General features: G+C 43.6%; 1 protein-coding gene and 1 non-coding gene across 3 annotated transcripts in view; both read right to left on the reverse strand.

Annotated features, from left to right (window-relative positions):
- LOC105493837 (Spi-C transcription factor) overlaps positions 1 to 20856 on the reverse strand; it is a 33726-nt gene extending 12870 nt beyond the window's left edge. Inside the window, exons 1-3 of one of the 2 annotated variants that reach the window (XM_071071250.1) lie at positions 20773 to 20856; positions 18923 to 18969; positions 16776 to 16878 (exon numbers count right to left, since the gene is read on the reverse strand). The gene's annotated coding sequence lies outside the window, so the exon portion shown is untranslated. Of the gene's footprint in view, positions 1 to 16775; positions 16879 to 18883; positions 18970 to 20772 lie in introns of both variants that reach the window. The other variant, XM_071071249.1, reaches the window with a different exon arrangement.
- Positions 6890 to 7005, reverse strand: LOC112428901 (U5 spliceosomal RNA). The gene has a single exon (XR_003020964.1). It is a non-coding gene; the product is annotated as a U5 spliceosomal RNA (small nuclear RNA).
- Positions 20857 to 21234: the final 378 nt, after the last annotated feature.

The following is a 21234-nucleotide window of genomic DNA, read 5'->3' on the forward strand; positions in this document are numbered from 1 at the left end:
CTGGGATGGAAATGAGCTTGGCATTCAAGACACAGGAAAAAAGCAGGAGGAGGAGAGGAGGCTGCAGGAAATGCTCCTGGGGGCTAAGAAGCAAAGTTGGAGAAGAGGCAGGATCCAGATCAACATACACATCAAGTCCTAAAATAATCAAAAGTCATGTATGGCAGTGGTTACCTGTGCACCCCCATGTCACAGATGAGGAATCTAAACTGAAGTTCGAAGATGTTTTGTGATTTTCCCTAAGTTTCAACTGCTAGTGAGGTGGGCTGGGCCAGATTCAAATTTGGGTTAATTCCACTTCATGTGCATGCTCTCAGCCCTGGAGCCCTGTGTGTGCGGTTGAGGCTGCCTTCGACCAGGTGCTCAGTCCCAACGGCAAACTCCGCAGCACCCAGCCCATACTTGTCACATATTAATACTACAGGTGTGGTGAGTATTTGAAATGAATGTAAACACAGTGAATTTTTTTTTTTTTTTTGAGACAGAGTCTCCCTCAGTCCCCTAGGCTGGAGTGCAATCGCGCGATCTTGGCTCACTGCAACTTCCACGTCCTAGGTTCAAGAGATTCTCCTGCCTCAGCCTGCCAAGTAGCTGGGATTACAGGCCACCACCACATCCAGCTAATTTTTATATTTTTAGTAAAGACGGGGTTTCACCATATAGGCCAGGCTGTAATTCCAGCTACTCAGGCTGGTTAATTTTTGTATTTTTAGTAGACGTGGGGTTTCACTATGTTGGCCAGGCTGGTCTTGAACTCCCTACCTCAGGTAATCCACCCGCCTCAACCTCCCAAAGTGCTGGGATTATAGGCGTGAGCCACTACACCCAGCCTGAACTTTCTTTTTTCTTTTTTAATTTTTAATTTTAATTTTTATTTCCGAGATGGAGTCTCTGTCTGTCACCCAGGCTGGAGTGCAGTGACGTGATCTCGGCTCACTGCAACCTCTGTCTGCCGGGTTCAAGTGATTCTCCTGCCTCAGCCTCCTGAGTAGCTGGGATTACAGGCCCATGCCATCACACCGGGTTAATTTTTGCATTTTTAGTAGAGATGGGATTTCACCATGTTGGCCAGGCTGGGCTGAAACTCCTGACCTCAGGTGATATGCCTGCCTCGACCTCCTAAATTGCTGGGATTACAGGCATGAGCTACCACGCCTGGCCGATATTTTTGTTTGTTTGTTTTAATGTAAATAAATTAAAACTCTGATATTTCTAGGCGGGATCTCATCCAAGTACTAAACTGGCCCTACACTCCTTGGTGTCCAAAATCAGAAGAGGTCAGGCTTGTTCAAGGTGTTATGACCATAAAAAAGTGAACTTTTTTTTTTTTTTTTTTTTTTGAGAGTGAGCCTTGCTCTATTGCCCAGGCTGGGGTGCAGTGGCATCGTATCAGCTCACTGCAACCTCCACCTCCCAGGCTTAAGTGATTCTCATGCATCAGCTTCCCAAGTAGCTGTGATTACAGGCGCCTGCCACCACACCTGGCTAATTTTTCTATTTTCAGTAGAGATGGGGTTTCACCATGTTGGCTGGGCTGGTCTCGAACTCCTGACCTCAAGTGATCTGCCCGCCTCAGCCTTCCAAAGTGCTGGGATTACAGGCATGAGCCACTGCGCCCAGCTAACAAGTGAACTATCTAAGCTAGCATTTCCCCAACTATTGTCTCTAGAGTTTGATTATGCAGGATATTAATAAACAAACCTTGCAAAAGTGTTCAGTGGAAGCTAGGATTGCTGCCTAGAACTTCCTTAGTGAAGTCAATGAGTGTGTTGATTTTTTTTTTTTTTTTTTTTTTTTGAGGTAGGCTCTCACTCTGTCACCCAGGCTAGAGTGCAATGGTGCAATCATAGCTCACTAAAGCCTCAATCTCTTAGGCTTAGGCTCAAGTGATCCTCCTGCCTCAACCTCCCAAGTAGCTGAGACTGCAGGCAGATGTCATCATGCTGAGCTAATTTTTAAATTTTTTGTAGAGATGGGGTCTCACAGTGTTGCCCAGGCTGGTCTCAAACTCCTGGGCTCAAGCCATCCTCCTGCCTCAGCCTCCCAAAGTACTGGGAATACAGGTGTGAGACACTGCATACAGCCTATTGGATACAACCCTACATTACAGATGAGAAAACAGAAATGCAGCTTTAGAGTTCTCTGTGGGGTTAAGAGGTGAAGTTGTTTTGGCAACTGGAAAAGATAACGCAATAGATTTTTAGCATTTGAGAAGTCAAAACTCCTATTTCTTGAGAATCTGATGAAAGCTGGCAGTTATTTTCCCAGGAAAATGCCATCAGTGCACATTTTCAGGCAAACCTTCCCAGTAGGGCCAGTGAACTCCAATCTGGGAGCCCCTGCAGTATATTTATTTAATATATGGACACCAATGTTTCCCTCAACTCCAGAAATGAGCTGAGTAATAAGCTAAGGGCTCTGAAGAGAGGATCCCTGATTGACAGATTCACTTTTGCAGAAGTTCATTGTCCTCAGTGGCCATGGAGATTATTTTAGAAAATCTTAAGCAACACATGTGCTGGCACACAAATCATATGGTGACACACTTCAGGTGGAAGACTGTGTTTTCTGAGAATAGAGAACTGCAGAACCCAAAAATGGAGATCAAGTTCAAGCTCTTGTCATTCTTCACAATTTCTTCTTAAATAATTTAATTGTTGAAGTGACTACAGAATTGTGTCTTAATCTTGTCAAGATCTTTGGAAACTCCAATAAGCAAATAATAAAGATTGTTAGCAGACTGGGGAGAAGGTGCTAGAAAACTCCTCATGCTTGGCTGGGTGCGGTGGCTCACGCCTATAATCTCATTACTTTGGGTGGCTAAAGTGAGAAGATCGCTTGAGGCCATGAGTTCAAGACCAGCCTGGTCAACATAGTGAGACCCCCCCCACCAATCTCAATTTTTTTTAAAAAAAAGAAAAGAAGGCTGGGCACGCTGGCTCATGCCTGTAATCCCAGCACTTTGGGAGGCCAAGGTGGGAGTTCAAGACCAGCCTGAGCAACATGGAGAAACTCCATCTCTACTAAAAATACAAAATTAGCGGGGCGTGGTGGCACATGCCTGTAATCCCAGCTACTGGGGAGACTGAGGCAGGAGAATTGCTTGGACCTGGGAGGCGGAGGTTTCGGTGAGCCCAGACCGTGCCATTGCACTCCAGCCTGGGCACCAAGAGCGAAACTCTGGCTGGGCGCAGTGGCTCATGCCTGTAATCCCAGCTACTCAGAAGGCTGAGGCAGGAGAATTGCTTGAACCCAGGAAGCGGAGGTTGCGCTGAGCCGAGATCGCGCCATTGCACTCCAGCCTGGGCAACAAGAGCGAGACTCTTGTTTCAAAAAAAAAAAACAAAAAGCAAAACAAAAAGCGAAACTCCATCTCAAAAAAAAAAAAAAAAAGAGGAAAAAGAAAAAAAAAAATCCTCACATTTGAGTAGGAGGAATCATAGAACCAGAGATTATGAGACAAATAGTTAACCTCACTCTCATTTTAATAATAATTACTTGCAATAGATATTCTTTGAAATTTACTGAGACATGTTTTGTGGCCCAACATGGAGTCCATCTTGACTGAATTTGCACTTGGAAGAATGTATACCTTGCAGCTATAAAATGCAGTGGCTGACAAATATCAATTATATCTAGCTGGCTGATAATATTGTTCAAATCTTTTATATTTTGAGGGACTTCTTTTGTCTTCGTGGTCTATACATTAGTGTAAGGGAAATCTCCAATTATAATTGTTGAGTGTGTCTATTTCTCTTCTTTAGTTCTGTTTTTGCACGATGTATTTTGAAATTTTCTCATTAGCTGCATACTCAGAATTAATTGCTATGTGTTCTTGATAAACTGAGCCTTTTATCATTATAAAATTTCCATCTTTTTTTTTCTGGTAATCTTCCCTGTCTTGAAGTCTACTTTGACATTAACCACCTCAGCTTTCTTCTCCTTAGTGTATATATCATTTATATTTTCACCTGCAACCTGTCCCACTTGTCTGTGTGTCTCTATTTAAAGTATGTCGCTTTAAGCAGCATATAGTTGGATATGGCTTATTAATCTAGTTTGACAATCTCTGCCTTTTTAGTGTTTAGTCCAATTTAGTAACTCCTGAAATAGCTAGGTTTAAGTCTACCATTTTGCTATTTGTTTTCTATTGATCCCATTTATTTTCTGTTCCTTTGTTCTTGCTTTCTTACTTTCTTTTTTATTGAATATTTTTATTATTTCACTTTATTTCATCTATCATCTCTTTATAATGTGATTATATATTTTTATTTTCTTTGTGTGTGTGTGGATTTTTAATTTTTTTTAATTTTAATTTTAATTTTTGTAGAGATAGGAGTCTTGCTATGTTGGCAAGGCTGGTCTCAAACTCCTGGGCTGAACCTCTTGAGTCAGCCTCCCAACGTGTTGGAATTACAGGTATGAGCCACTGCGGCTGGCCTGATTATATGATATACTTTTGTAGATTTTTTTTTTTAGTGGTTGCTGTGGGGATTACAATATGAATTTTTAATTTATCACAGTCTACTTTGGGTTAATATTATACCACTTTATGTATGCTGGAAGAAGGATAATTCCCTTTACGTCACCTCCCATTCTTTGTACCACTGTTGTCATTTATTCACTTCCACATGTTATCACAGTTGATTATTTAAACCTCACGTAATGATGTGAGGTGGTATTATTGTCCCTGAGTTCTATCTGGGACTCTAAATCTCCTAGCTGTGTAAACCTGAACAAATAACTTAATCTCTCAGTTTCTTCTTCTGTAAATTGTGGATAATAATTTTACTTACAAGTAAGGTTACTGTGAAATTTATCCCAGGGAATCTATGTAATGTGCTTGGGACAGTCCTGGTTTTAATACATGCTCAGCCTGGCGTGGTGGCTCATGCCTGTAATCCCAGCACTTTGGGAGGCCGAGGTGGGCGGATCACATGAGGTCAGGAGCTTGAGACCAGCCTAGCCAACATGGTGAAACCCCATCTCTACTAAAAATACTAAAATTAGCCTGATGTGGTTTCACATGCCTGTAATCCCAGTTACTAGGGAGGCTAAGGCAGGAGAATCACTTGAGCCTGGAAGGCAGAGGTTGCAGTAAGCCAAGATTGCACCATTGCACTATAGCCTGGGTGACAAGAGCGAGACTCCGTATCAAAAAAAAAAAAAAAAAGGCCTAGGTCTTGCTTTCTTAACTACGCTCATTTTACAGATGAAGAAACAGAGACTCAGAGAGGCTAAGTAGCATATTTAAGGTCATACAGCTAGGAAAAGATAGAGGTGGAGGTTTTCAAACCGGTTCTACCTGACTCTAACCAAAGGTTTTTAACCATTCTGTCTGACTTTGTTTCCTTATATGGAGTGAGGATGAGAAGAAGAATGTGATAACAATGGCCTTATGTCCTATGGCTCTTGACAGCTTTTTTTTTTTTTTTTTTTGAGACAGAGTCTTGCTTTGTCGCCCAGGTTGGAGTGCAGTGGCGCGATCTTGGCTCACTGCAACCTCTGCCTCCCAGGTTCAAGCAATTCTCCTGCCTCAGCCTCCAGAGTAGCTGGAATTACAGGCATGTACAACCACACCTGGCTAATTTTTGTATTTTTAGTAGAGACAGGGTTTCACCATGTTGGCCAGGCTGATCTTTAACATCTGACCTCATTTGATCCAGCCGCCACGGCATCCCAAAGTGCTAGGATTACAGGCGTGAGCCACCGCACCTGATCTTGAGAGCTTTTATGGTGCTTGAGAACAGGAGTAAACACACATCATGATAGCTGTTTTAGCACCAAAAGTGCTCTGCTTTTACCATGTCTGGGACCTGCAGCCTCGCTGGTAAGTGACAGAACCAGGGCTCAAACCCAGTTCTTCCCTTGCCATGTCTGGTACCTCTTCCTGATTATCAAGTTGCACAACTATGCCCCATAGGCTGTGTGTATTGATCATAATTACTTTAATGGCTCCTACCAGTGTTTACACCAACAGAGGAAACTTCTCTGACACAGAACTAGTAGGGAACAGCACAGCTACACAGAGAAAGATGAGACTACAGATCCATTCTCATGGTCCCCAGTGGGGTGCCAGCGAGGTAGTGATTTTTTTTTTTTTTTTTTTTCTTGAGACGGAGTCTAGCTCTGCCGCCCAGGCTGAAGTGCAGTGGCCAGATCTCAGCTCACTGCAAGCTCCGCCTCCGGGGTTTACGCCATTCTCCTGCCTCAGCCTCCCGAGTAGCTGGGACTACAGGCACCCGCCACCTGGCCCGGCTAGTATTTTGTATTTTTTAGTAGAGACGGAGTTTCACCGTGTTAGCCAGGATGGTCTCGATCTCCTGACCTCGTGATCCACCCGTCTCGGCCTCCCAAAGTGCTGGGATTACAGGCTTGAGCCACCGCGCCCGGCCGAGGTAGTGATTTTTTTAGTGGTGTGTTCTGAACCATGACTGATGGTGAAAGGGCACTTTCTAGTCTTTCTGAAGCAGCTAAACTCTGAGGATCTTCTGGTGTATATTACTGCATTCTAATTCCAGGCACAGAGAGGTGGGCTAAATCTCAGCTAAATTCTTTTTCTTTTTTTTTTCTTTTTAAATTAGCCCTGAATCGCAGTGGCTCATGCCTGTAATCATAGAACTTTGGGAGGCCGAGGTGGGCAAATCATCTGAGGTCAGGATTTTGAGAACAGCCTGGCCAACATGGTGAAATCCCATCTCTACTAAAAGTACAAAAATTAGCTGGGTGTGGTGGTGCATGACTGTAACCCAGCTACTTGGGAGGCTGAGGCAGAAGAATTGCTTGAACCCAGGCAATGGGGGTTGCAGTGAGCCGAAATTGCGCCACTGCACTCCAGCCTGGGCGACAAAGGGAGACTCCGTCTCAAAAAATAATAATAAAATAAAATCGCCTTGAAGATTCAAGGCCTCAAAAAATTGGGTTAAGACTCACAATTGTTCCTCTCCACATAAATCTTTAGGAAAAGGTGAAAATTTGATATAATCTGAAGAGAAACCAGAGTATACTAGACTTTTTTTGTGGGGGGTCGAGAGATGGGGTCTCGCTCTGTCACCAGACTGGAGTGCAGTGGCGCAATCTCGACTCACTGCAAGCTTCACCTCCCGGGTTCAAGCAACTCTCCTGCCTCAGCCTCCCGAGTAGCTGAGACTATAGGTGCCCTCCACCACGCCCAGCTAATTTTAGTATTCAGTAGAGACGGAGTTTCACCACGCTGGCCAGGATGGTCTGGATCTCTTGAACTCGTGATCCACCCGCCTCAGCCTCCCAAAGTGCTGGGATTACAGGCATGAGCCCCTGCGCCCGGCCTCTTTTTTATTTTTCTTGAGATAGGGTCTCACTGTGTCAGGCTGGAGTGCAGTGGTGCAATTGCGGCTCGCTGCAGCCTCGACCTCCCCGGCTCAAGTGATCCTTCTGTCTCAGCCCCACTAGTACCTGGGACTACAGGTGCGCACCACCACGCCTGGCTAATTTGTGTATTTTTTGTAGAGACAGGGTTTCGCCATGTTGCCCAGGCTGGTCTACCAAATTCTTTATGCATCTTTATCTTAAGCCTGAAGAACACATATCCCTCTGCTTCTTCCCTTTTGGCCTCAGAAGTTTCTAAACCTAAGCCATTTACCAGCCTGGGAAAGGGAAGAGGAAAACGACTCCTCCCTTCATCTCTTAGTGGGTTTGTAATGCCTATTTTCACTTTCTAGTTTACTAAGAAGACAGACTTGCAATTGATTCTGCTTTAAATTTATGTCCTTTTGGTTAAGAATTTTTTTTTCTAGCAGTTTGTGAGTGGCAACTCTCCCTGTTTTAACAAAATTAATTAGCGGGGTAATAATGTCCTTTTTACAGAGAAGAAGCATCCTGTTCTTACAGAAGCCAGCTGGTTAACTGGGACTAGAGAAGAAGGGTGGGGGAGTCCTCTAAACTCAAAGAAGTTTAGGAAACTGGCACATTAATGGGATCCCAAGTTTTAGCTACATGCTTATAACTGGCTATACATTTCTGGTTCCAGTTGTCATCAGCGAGAATTCACTGCTGATAGGAGTCTAAATGGGGACAACCATTTAAGAAAATAGTCTTTAGCAAAGTTTAGCTCACAAATCCTTTTCAGGCATATATATAAGAGAAACTCTTGTATACAAGCATCAGGACATATGTGGAAAGAAGACGGTTTAGCAGCCCTGTTTATAAGGGGAAAGAACTACAAACTATATATCTATATCATCTATAGATATATAAGTATAGACAGATAAACTCAAACATATGTAGGTCTGATAGATATATACTCACATACATAGTGACAAGAGAATGTGTGAATTGTGGTATGTTCACATAATAGAATATAGAAATGTGAAAATGAATAAACTATAGCCAAGTGCAATTACATGGAAGAATCTTGTACTTTTTTTTTTTTTTTTTTTTTTTTTTTTTGAGACGGAGTCTTGCTCTGTCGCCCAGGCTGGAGCGCAGTGACCAGATCTCGGCTCACTGCAAGCTCCGCCCCCCGGGTTTACGCCATTCTCCTGCCTCAGCCTCCCGAGTAGCTGGGACTACAGGCGCCCGCCACCTCGCCCGGCTAGTTTTTTGTATTTTTTAGTAGAGATGGGGTTTCACCGTGTTAGCCAGGATGGTCTCGATCTCCTGACCTCGTGATCCACCCATCTCGGCCTCCCAAAGTGCTGGGATTACAGGCTTGAGCCACTGCGCCCGGCCTACATGGAAGAATCTTGAACACATAATATTCAGGGAAAAAAAGGAAAACCTAGAAAACCACTTAAAATATGATAAGATTTCTATAGAGTTCAAAAATAAACAAAACTACACAATATATTATCTGTCTCTATCTATCTATCTATCACCAATCGCGTGTGTGTATATGTGTGTGTGTGTGTGTGTGTGAGTAAAGCAAGGGAATAATAAGCACAAAACTTAGGACAATGGATACTTTTAGGAATGGAAAGACAAGGAAATAGATGGTCTAGGTGTGGCACATAATTTATCAAAACAATTTTTTTTTAGCTCGGCGTGGTGGCTCACACATGTAATCCCAGCACTTTGGAGACTAAGGTGGGTAGATCACCCGAGGTCAGGAGTTCGAGACCAGCGTGGCCAACGTGGCGAAGCCTGTCTGCATTAAAAATATAAAAATTAGCCGAGCATGGTGGTGCATGCCTGTAGTCCCAGCTACTTGGGAGGCTGAGGCAGGAGAATCACTTGAACCAGGAGGTGGAGGTTGCAGTGAGCCAAAATCATGCCACCTCACTCTTGCATCAGCGACAAAGCAAGACTCTGTCTCAAAAAAAAAAAAAAATTGTTTTTGGGCCAGGAGATGGGCTCCTGGGTGTTTATTTCACTGAAGTATTACATATACGGTTTGTATGTTTCAAAAAACATAACTAATCATAAACATTACTAAAATAATAATGACAGACAAAAAATAACAACTAAAATAATAATAAACAATGACAGACAAAAGGAACAAGGGATAAGAGAAGGTCAACTAACAAAGCAAGTGAAGTTTCAAAAAAAATTCTAAGGAAACAATTTTCCTGCTTCTTCTTCTTTTTTTTTTTCTTTTTTTTTTTTCCTAAGACAAGGTCTTGCTCTGTCACTCAGCCTGGAGTACAGTGACACGATTTTGCTTTTAAGAGTGAAAACATTCATCATTCAGTATTGTAAAATTAGTTTTCAGTATATGAAAATTCTTGCCTAAGTATAATAGTTTAAATTTGTGACAGAAATAAATTATGAAAGTTTGGAAAACAGGCTGGGCATGGTGGCTCAAGCCTCTAATCCCAGCACTTTGGGAGGCCAAAGCAGGAGAATAGCTTGAGCCCAGGAGTTTGAGACCAGCCTGGGCAACATAGCCTGGGCATAGTGGCATGTGTTTGTGGTCTCAGCTACTTGGGAGGCTGAGGTGGGAGGATCACTTGAGCCTAGAAGGTCCAGTCTGCAGTGAGCTATGATCATGCGACTACATCCCAGCCTGGATGACAGAGCGAGACCAACAACAAAACATTTTGGAAACTTATTCTGCTCCCTTCAATTGCAAGAGTTTTTTCTTATTTAAAGTCCTATGCTTAGCTGGGCACAGTGGCTCATGCCTGTAATCCTAATACTTTGGGAGGCTAAGGCAGGTGGATCACCTGAGGCCAGGAGCTTGAGACCAGCCTGGCCAACATGGCAAAACCCTGTCTCTACTAAAATTACAAAAATTAACCGGGCATGGTGGCATGCACCTGTAATCCCAGCTACTCGGGAGGCTGGGGCACTAGAATCCCTTGAACCTAGGAGGCGGAGATTGCAGAGAGCCAAGGTCACATACCTGCACTCCAGCCTGGGCAACAGAGCGAGACTCTGTCTCAAAAATAAAATAAAATAATATAAAATAAAATAGAAAATTAAAAAAAATAAATTTCTATACTCAAATGGGAATAATTTTGCCATCAGATAACACTATACTTAACATATGGACTGTCTCAATTCATGTTTCTTGGTGTGCCAATGTGGGTAAATATGAAAGAAGAAACACTTGACTGAGACAGGCTCTCACTATGTTGCCAAGGCTGGTCTCGAACTCCTGAGCTTAAGTGATTTTCCCACCTCAGCCTCCCAAGTGAGGAGGAGGAAGCAATCCATTTCTGAACAAATGTCATCACTATTGTGAAGATGGATGCAGGGTGTGATAGGCCGTGATTTTTAGAATATTTCAGAAATGTTCAAGGAGACCAGCCCCCTTGTGAGATGCAGAGACAGATGAAAAGTGGACCAGATAGACAAGATCCAGAACAACACTTTACCATGAGCTCTAAAATATTACCATAAATGTAAGGATATTGGCGAAGTCTATTTAGCAGAATTCCTTCTGAGGACTGGATTATATGGGTTGGAAAAAAATGTTTGATAAACCATGGAGGAGTTGAGGGATCTGCTCTTGTCTCCATGATAGTCCCTGGGATGTCTTCCTTTATTCGTCTCATGCACATCTACTGAGCACCAATAGCTGCTGCTCTAGATGCTGGGATACATCAATGAACAAAGCAGACAGAGATTCCTGTCTTTGTATCATTTCTGCAATAAGCATGGGTCTGATGCATGAATTAGAATCCATAGTAGAAGATGAATAATTTGTGAAAGAATAAAAAGCCAAGCGGAGTAAGGAGAATCTAGAATGGGAGAGGGTCCCCCTTTATACAGAGTGATCAAGCCATGCCATATTAAGATGTAGCATTTGAGCCAAGACTTGAAGGAGGTGAGGAAGTTAAGCGTGTGAACATCTGTGGGAAGGTGACTCAGGCAAGAGAGCAGCAAGTGAAATAGCAGCTCCTCACGCCTGTAATCCCAGCACTTTGGGAGGCCAACACTGGAGGATCACAGGAGCTCAGGAGTTCAAAACTAGCCTGGGCAACATGGCAAAACCCCATCTCTACAACAAATACAAAAATTAGCTGGGCATGGTGTCACATGCCTGTGGTCCCAGCTACCTGGGAGGCTGAGGTGGGAGGATTGCTTGAGCCCAAGTGGTCAAGGCTGCTGTGACAGAGCCTGGGTGACAGAGCAAGATCCTGTCTCAAAAAAAAAAAAAAAAAAGAGAGAGAGGGCCGGGCTCGGTGGCTCATGCCTGTAATCCCAGCACTTTGGGAGGCTGAGATGGGCAGATCACTTGAGGTCAGGAGGCTGAGGCAGGAGAATCACTTGAATCGGGGAAGTGAAGTTTGCATTGGGCCGAGATCATGCTACTGCACTCCAGCCTGGGTGATGGAATGAGACTCTGTTTAAAAAAAAAAAAAAAAAGAGAGAGAGAGAGAGAGAGCTAGCAGCTCATGTGTTCTGAGAACATGAGAGCTGAGGGTTTGAGTGCCTTTCTGGAGGGAGGGTCCCAGTTCATTGGAGGACTATATTGGTTGCTTGGGGGCACTGATGAAAGTGATCTTTTGGCCAGGTGCAGTGGCTCACACCTGTAATCCCAGCACTCTGGGAGGCCAAGATGGGCAGACCACCTGAGGTCAGGAGTTTGAGAGCAGCCTGGCCAACATGATGAAACCCTGTATCCACAAAAAATACAAAAATTAGCTGGGCGTGGTGGCGTATGCCTGTAACCCCAGCTACTTGAGAGGCTGAGGCAGGAGAATCGCTTGAACCAGAGAGGCAGAGATTGCAGTGAGCCAAGATCGCACCATTGCGCTCCAGCCTGGGCAAAAAGTGCGAAACTCTGTCTCAAGAAAAAAAAAAAAAAGAAAGAAAGAGGCCGGGCGTGGTGGCTCACGCCTGTAATCCCAGCACTTTGGGAGGCCGAGGCAGGCAGATCACGAGGTCAAGAGATCAAGACCATCCTGGCCAACATGGTAAAACTCCATCTCTACTAAAAATACAAAAAAATTAGCTGGGTGTGGTGGCGTGTGCCTGTAGTCCCAGCTACTTGGGAGGCTGAGGCAGGATAATCGCTTGAAACTGTGATTCAAGTGATTTTGATAAAATGGGTTTTGCCATTTTGTCCAGGCTAGTTTTGAACTCCTGAGCTCATGTGATCCTCTGGTATTGGCCTCCCAAAGTGCCAGAGGTTGCAGTGAGCTGAGATCATGCCACTGCACTCCAGCCTGGTGACAGAGTGAGACTCCTTTCAAAAAAAAAAAAAAGAAAGGATCTTTTTTTCACCCTTCTTGTAGTTGGATGCACTCCTAAATGCTTTAAACATCAAGTTGATATTTAAGGAATGTAGGTTTGAGAGTTCACCAAATTTGCAGCTAGATGCCTATTTGTCTCCATCTGTTCTGATGCATTAAATAGAGTTGGAGAAAAGGGACCACTGTACACTATTGGTGGGAATGTAAATTGGTGCAGACACTATGGAAAACGGTACAGAGGTTCCTCAAAAAATTAAAAACAGAATTACCGCATGATCCAGCAATTCCACGTCGGGGTACATACCCAAAGGAAAGAAAACCAGTATGTTGCAGAGGTATCTGCACTCCCATTTTCATTGCTGCATTATTCACAATAACCAAAATATGGAAACAAATAAAGCGTTTTTTATGGATGAATGCATTAATAAATTATGGTGTGTATCAGCCGGGTTGTGGTGGCTCATGCCGGTAATCCCAACACTTTGGGAGGCTGAGGCGGGAGGATCATCCGAGGCCAGGAGTTTGAGATCAGCCTGACCAACATGGAGAAACCCCGTCTCTACTAAAAATACAAAAATTAGCCAGGTATGGTGGCCGACGCCTGTAGTCTCAGCTGCACAGGAGGCTGAGGCAGGAGAATCGCTTGAACCCGGGAGGCGGAGCTTGCAGTGGGCTGAGATCATGCCACTGCACTCCAGTCTGGGCAACAAAGTGAGACTCCATCTCGAAAAAGAGAGAGAAAAAAAAAAAGTAAAAACTGTTTTTACCGTTTTGTCTGTTCTTTTTTCTTTATTTTTTTGGTTCACCCATCTGCACACTAAGCCATTTTGTCCCCGATTGCTATAACTCCAGCAACTTTCTTTGACTAATACTGACTGATATTTTGAAATATGGAGGAAATGGCAAAGTCAGTCACTTAGGAAAAAAAAATAATATCCAAAATCTGGAGCCAAAGAAAAATGGTTATCGACACGGAAAAAAACCAAATTACTTTCTTGCCTCACACTAAATATAAGAATCAAATTTTAATGGATTAAGAACATAAATGCAAAAGCAAAACTTTTAAACTTTTAAGAGAAAAGATGGTAAATATCCTTATCCTTATCATTTCAAAGTAGAAAAGCACTTTTTGTGTTTTTTTTTTTTTTGGAGACAAAATCACCTAGGCTGGAGTGCAGTGGTGCAATCTCGGCTCACTGCAACCTCCGCCTCTCAGGTTCAAGTGATTCTCCTGCCTCAGCCTCCCAAGTAGTTGGGATTACAGGCATGCACATCATGCCTGGCTAATTAATTAATTAATTAATTAATTTTGAGACAGAGTCTCACTCTGTCGCCCAGGCTAGAGCACCACGGTGCAGTCTCAGCTCACTGCAACCTCTGCCTCCCAGGTTCAGGCAATTCTTCTACCGCAGCCTCCTGAGTAACTGGGATTACAGGGCGCTGCGCCTGGTTGAAAAGAACTTCTTTAGAGAAGAAAATACAAAACAAATACTAATCAAATGAAAATTCAAACATTTCACCTTAATCTTACTGTGAAGAACTTCTGTATCAGGCAGAGTTTCTTCTTCTTCTTCTTCTTCTTCTTCTTCTTCTTTTTTTTTTTTTTTTTTTTTTTTTGAGAACAGACTCTTGCTCTGTCGCCCAGGCTGGAGTGCAATGGCACAATCTCGGCTCACTGCAACCTCTGCCTCACCAGTTCAAGCAATTTTCCTGCCTCAGCCTCCCAAGTAGCTGGGATTACAGGCACCCGCCACCACACCCAGCTAATTTTTTTATTTTTAGTAGAGACAGGATTTCACCATTTTGGCCAGGCTGGTCTCGAACTTCTGACCTCAGGTAATCCACCCACCTCGGCCTCCTAAAGTGCTGGGATTACAGTCCTGAGCCACCGTGCCTGGCCCAGGCCAAGTTTCAACTGGAAACAGATGACAAACTCAGGTGGAGATGATTCAACTAGAGTTTATTTACAAAGGGATTAATTATAACAAGAGGAACAGAGTGTTGGGGAACTATCAAGAAAACAATGCAAGAAGCCAGGGTTAGCAGTAAAGGAGCTCCCACCACCAACAGGAGGGATGGAGAGGTAAACAGAACTTGGAAGAGAAGGAGAATCCTCTAAGACAGGGATCCTTTGGCCAGGAAATGCAGTACCTCATGCAACCTCGCAGGGAAAGGGCTAGGAAGAAAAAAACCCTGACCTCATTCTGTTCCCTCCAACTTCCCGCTGGGGTTCCTCTTTTTGGCCAAACTCCAGTAGAAAGTAGGAAATTTAAAGCCCATTGATGAGCTTCATATAGGTAGGCCTTCTGGGACAGAGGGGAGGTAGAAATCAATCTAGAGGGGCAAACATGACTCATAATAATTAAAAAGTGTCTTAAATAGAATGAAAAGAGCCACCACGTATTCCGTTTTATGGAATGAAGTATTGCCAATTTAAATTTTAAAAACAACAATTTTTAAAAAAATTTAAAGAAAATGAGGTTGGGCAAGGTGGCTCATGCCTATAATCCCAGCACTTTGGGAAGCCGAGGAGGGTGGATCACCTGAGGTCAGGAGTTCAAGACCACCCTAACCAACATGGTGAAACCCCGTCTCTACTAAAAATACAAAAAATGAGCTGGGCGTGGTGGCAGGCACTTGTAATCTCAGCTATTCAAGAGGCTGAGGCAGAAGAATCACTTGAACCCAGGAGGCGGAGGTTGCAGTGAGCCGAGATCATGCCATTGCACTTCAGCCTTGGAAACAAGAGTGAAACTATGTTTCAAAAAAAAAAAAAAATTAAAGAAAATGGAAAGACAAGCAACTAGGAGAAGATAACCAACTGAAACTCAGACATCGGTGGCAGAAGTGTAAATTGGCACAATCATTTTAGAACATAGTTTAGTATTATCTGTCAAATTTGGACATTCACAAATATGTATACCATTTGTGTGCATACATTCAAGAGAAACTCTGGCTAATGTATACCAAGGGACATAGATAAATGTGTGCAAACCAGTGTTGTTCATTATAGCAAAAAGGAGACGATAATTCAAATGCCCATTGACAGAATAAGGGTAAAGTATATTTACATAACCGAATAGTATGCAGCAATGAAATGGAATCTCAGTAACACAATGTTGAATAAAAAATCAAGTCTCAGAAGATTACAAACAGCATGTTGTATCCCTTCTACCTGCAGTACTTCTAGGATTTTCTTTTTTCTTTCTGTTTTTTTTTGCAGATACACTCACAAATAATATATACAGGGATATGTATATAAAAGTACTCATTTCAGACCAGGTGCAATGGCTCACGCCTGTAATTCCAACACTTTGGGAGGCCGAGGCAGGCAGACAACCTGAGGTCAGGAGTTTGAGACCAACCTGACCAATATAGTGAAATTCCATCTCTACTGAAAATACAAAAATCAGCCAGGTGTGGTGGCACATACCTGTAACCCCAGCTATCGGGGAGGCCCAGGCAAGAGGATTGCTTAAACCCAGGAGGTAGAGGTTGCAGTGAGCCAAGATCTCGCCACTGCACTCTAGCCTGGGTGATAGAGTGAGACTGTCTCAAAATAATAATAATAATAATAATAATAGTAAAATTTAAAAATATTCATTGGATGGGCATGATGGATCATGCCTATAATCCCAGCACTTTGGGAGGCGGAGGTGGGTGGATCACCTGAGGTCAGGAGTTCGAGACCAGCCTGGCCAATACGGTGAAACCCCTTTTCTACTAAAAATACAAAAATTAGCTGGGTGTGGTGGTGCATGCCTATAATCAAGCTACTCGGGAGGCTGAGGCAGGAGAGTCGCTCGAACCTGGGAGGTACAGATTGCAGTGAGATGAGATCGCACTGCTGCACTTCAGCCTGGGCAACAGAGAGAGTCTCTGTCTCAAAAAAAAAGTAAAAAATAAAAAAGTATTCATTTCAGCAAAAGATAGGAAAGAAATCATGTCCATCAATAAAGAATTATGAAGCAAACCATGGTAATCCACCTGAAAGGAATGCTGTGTAGCCATTAGAATGAATCATTTATTTATATCAATATGGAATCCTAAGGTATATTATATTATGAAATAAAAAACGTGAGGAGCCATGCCATGTGTAGCCTAATTTAATTTATATTTTAAAGGATATATTGGGCCAGGTGGGGTGGCTCATACCTGTAGTCCCAGCACTTTGGGAGGCCAGTGCGGGAGGATCACTCGAGCACTTGAGCCCAAGAATTCAAGACCAGCTTGGGCAACATGGTGGGACCTTGTCTCTCTAAGAAAAAAAAAGATACATTCAATATTGTATGTGCTTATCTATACATGGTATACATGGAATAGCCTGCAAAGATTCATAATAAGTTACTAAAAATGGGTGTCTCTAGGCAAGACTAGAGATTGGGTACCAGAGGTAGGAAACTTATTTTTCACTATATACCTTTTGGTACTCTGAATTTTTTAATCATCTAGTTTTAAAAAATATAAAGCTGGTGCGGTGGCTCATGCCTGTAATCCCAGCGCTTTGGGAGGCCAAGGTGGGCAGATCACTTGAGGTTAGGAGTTTGAGACCAGCCTTGCCAACATGGAGAGACCCCGTCTCTACTAAAAATACAAAAAATTAACTGGCTATGGTGGCTCACGCCTGTTGTCCCAGCTAATTGGGAGGCTGAGGCAGGAGAATCACTTGAATCTGGGAGGCAGAGGTTGCAGTGAGCTGAGATAGCACCACTGCACTCCAGCCTGGGTGACAGTGCAAGACCCCATCTCAAAATATAAATAAATAAACAACTAACTAAATAAAAATATAAAACCTTTTAAAAATTAAAAGCTAAAATTTTCTCTTGTAACACAAATTTAATATATATGTTCCTCGTTTGGAAGAAATTTTTCACAGTTAGGAATAAAATGTGCTTTGAAAACACAGGAATATTCCATCAATACATAGCCTCAGTAGAATAAAGAAACCCTCCTAGGTGTTGACAAAATGAAAAACAAAACCTTCAGCATGCATTTAAACACTGGCTGAACATGCTAAAACTTACTTTTTTTTTTTTTTTTTTTAATAGATGGAGTCTCCCTCTGTTGCCCAGGCTCGAGTGCAGTGGCGCGATCTCGGCTCACTGCAAGCTCCGCCTCCCGGGTTCACGCTATACTCCTGCCTCAGCGTCCTGAATAGCTGGGACTACAGGCACCCACCACCACGCCCAGCTAATTTTTGTATTTTTTGTAGAGACGGGGTTTCACCATGTTAGCCAGGATGGTCTCGATCTCCTGACCTCGTGATCCATCTGCCTCAGCCTCCCAAGGTGCTGGGATTACAGGCGTGAGCTACCACACCCAGCCTAAAAGTTACATTTTAAGCAGGATTACCTTTTGCCCCATATCCATGGTCCAGGTTCCAGAAAAGTTTAGTTCTTTTTAAAAGGAAGTTAAACTGGGTGTGGTGGCCTGCATTTGTAAACCTAGCTACTTGGGAGGCTGAGGTGGGAGGACTGCCTGAGCCCAGGAGTTTGAGGCTACAGTGAGCCATGATCATACCAGTGCACTTCAGCCTGGGTGACAGAGTGAGGCTCTGTGTATCCCTCTATTTAACATTGTATTGGTGGTCCTAACCAATGTAATAAGGCAAGAAAAAGGAATGAGTATTCAGATTGGAAATGAAGAAGTAAAACTGTCTTTATTTGAATATGATATGATTGGTTATGATTACAATCCTAAGAAATTCACAAAAAGGTTGCAGAATATAAGGGTATTTCTATATACCAATATCATAATCCCAGCTACTTGGGAGGCTAAGGAAGGAGAATTGCTTGAACTCAGGAGGTGGAGGTTGCAATGAGCCGTCCCACTACTGCACTTCAGCCTGGGTGATAGATGAGACTCTGTCTCAAAAAAAAAAAAAAAAAGGCTCAAAAAACTGAACTTCATTAAAATTTAACTTTGTCTCTTCAAAGGACGCTGTGAAGAAAATTAAAACCCAAGCCACAAACTGAAAGAACATACATCAAGCCCTCAAATAACACACCCTTTCAGACCATCTTCTTTTGTCCTTTGGCTCTAACTTTGATGAGAAAACAAATGGATTCCTGGCCTGGGCCACTTCCTGTATGGGGTTGGCACTTCCTGTGTGGGGTTGGCACCTTCTCTCCATAGTCTGTATGGATTTGTTTTGGTACTCCACTTTCCTCTCACATCCTAAAGATGGGTATGTTAGGTTTATTGGGATGTCTACATGGTTCCAGTCTGAGTGAGTGTAGGTGTGGTTGTAGGTGTGGACCCACCCTGAGATGGGATGGTGTCCTTTCAGGGCTGTTTCCCACCTGGTCCTTTAGCTGTTGGAGAGACTCTGGCCACCTTCAGCCCGGAACTGGTATAAGCAGATTGGAAAAGGAATGAAGAAATTTATACAAATTATTGTCAAATAAAAGTTTGTAAAATATAGGATAATTATACAAATGCATGACAACAAGTGATGTGACACAAGAGTGCTCAGAGAGCCACCATTTTAATCAGTGTTTGCTTTGGGTGAGGGGAGGAGCTTTCAACAATTTTTGCTTTGCAAACGTGTATTCCTTGATTTAACCAATGGCCACTGTGACTGCCTTCATCACTGATTCCCCCAAAATCAGATAAATAATTTTCTTACTTGTTTTTATTTATCTTTCTTAAATGAGTACATAGCTTCCATTTATTTGTTTAATATTAAAAGTGCTGGCCAGGTATGGTGACTCACGCCTGTAATCCCAGCACTTTGGGAAGCCGAGGCAGGCGGATCACCTGAGGTCGGGAGTTCGAGACCAGCCTGACCAATATGGAGAAACCCCATCTCTACTAAAAATACAAAATTAGCCGGGCATGGTGGCGCATGCCTGTAGTCCCAGCTACTCGGGAGGCTGAGGCAGGAGAATCTTGAACCCGGGAGGTGGAGGTTGCAGTGAGCCAAGATCGCGCCATTGCACTCCAGCCTGGGCAACAAAGAGCGAAACTCTGTCTCCAAAAAAAAAAAAAAAAAAAAGTGCTTTGGTCTTGTTGGACAGGGCAGCTCACGCCTGTAATCCCAGCACTTTGGGAGGATGAGGCAGGCAGATCACTTGAGTTCAGGAGTTCGAAACCAGCCTGGGCAACATGGCAAAATCCTGTCTCTACTAAAAATACAAAAACATTAGCTGGGTGTGGTGGTGCACACCTGTAATCCCAGCCACTTGGGAGACTGAGGCACGAGATTCATTTGAACCCAGGAGGCAGAGTTTGCAGTGAGCCAAGATTGTGCCATTGCACTCCAGCCTGGGCAACAGCACAGGACTCTGTCTCAATAAATAAATAAAATAATAGTAATAGAGAAATTGGTGGGGTACAGTGGCTCACGCCTGTAATCCCACCACTTTGGGAGGCCGAGGCGAGCGGATCACTTGAGATCAGGAGTTAGAGACCAGCCTGGTCAACATGGTGAAGGCTCTTCTCTACAAAAAGTACAAAAATTAGCTGGGCATGGTGGCGCATGCCTGCAATCCTAGCTACTTGGGAGGCTGAGGCAGGAGGATCGCTTGAACCCAGGAGGCGGAGGTTGCAGTGAGCCAAGATCGCACCACTGCACTCCAGCCTGGACAAAAAAGCAAGACCCTCTCTCAATAATAATAATAATAAATAATAATAATAATAATAATAGGCCGGGCGCGGTGGCTCAAGCCTGTAATCCCAGCACTTTGGGAGGCCGAGACGGGCGGATCACGAGGTCAGGAGATCGAGACCATCCTGGCTAACACGGTGAAACCCCGTCTCTATTAAGAAATACAAAAAACTAGCCGGGCGAGGTGGCGGGCGCCTGTAGTCCCAGCTACTCGGGAGGCTGAGGCCGGAGAATGGTGTAAACCCGGGAGGCGGAGCTTGCAGTGAGCTGAGATCCGGCCACTGCACTCCAGCCTGGGTGACAGAGCGAGACTCCGTCTCAAAAAAAAAAAAAATAATAATAATAATAATAATAAACCCTCAAATTTTAGGCCGGGTGCGGTGGCTCACACCTGTAATCCCAGCACTTTGGGAGGCTGAGGCAGGTGGATCATCTGAGGTCAGGAGTTCCAGATCAGCCTGGCCAACATAGTGAAACCCCATCTCTACTAAAAAAACAAAAAATTAGCCAGGCATGGTGGCGGGCGCCTATAATCCCACCTACTTGGGAGGCTGAGGCAGGAGAATCGCTTCAACCCGGGAGGCGGAGGTTGCAGTGAGCCGAAATCATGCCATTGCACTCCAGTCTGGGAAACAAGAGTGAAACTCCATCTAAAAAAAAAAAAGAACTCCCAGGTTAACCAGGAAGACTTGGTCACCACAGGCATACTCAGCATAGCCATAACAAGAGGGCTAGCATTCATCAATTATCTAGAATATTCTGGGTGTTCCCTGTTCTAAGCACTTTGGATGTATTAGCTCTTTTTAATCTGCCCAACAATTTTACCTCCAGGTAAGCAGTATTATCAGTCCCATTATGCAATGAAGGAAATCAAGTTACACAGATTCTCAAGGTCAAAATCTAGGAGGTGGTGGAACCAAGCACAGTGACCTTCTAAAGTTCACGCTTTTCTCCATTGTTCTTTCCTTCTGGGCACACATAATAATAGCCTGCTATTGAAACTGG

This window comes from Macaca nemestrina, chromosome 10, assembly GCF_043159975.1.
Source record: "Macaca nemestrina isolate mMacNem1 chromosome 10, mMacNem.hap1, whole genome shotgun sequence".
Classification (NCBI taxonomy): domain Eukaryota; kingdom Metazoa; phylum Chordata; class Mammalia; order Primates; family Cercopithecidae; genus Macaca; species Macaca nemestrina.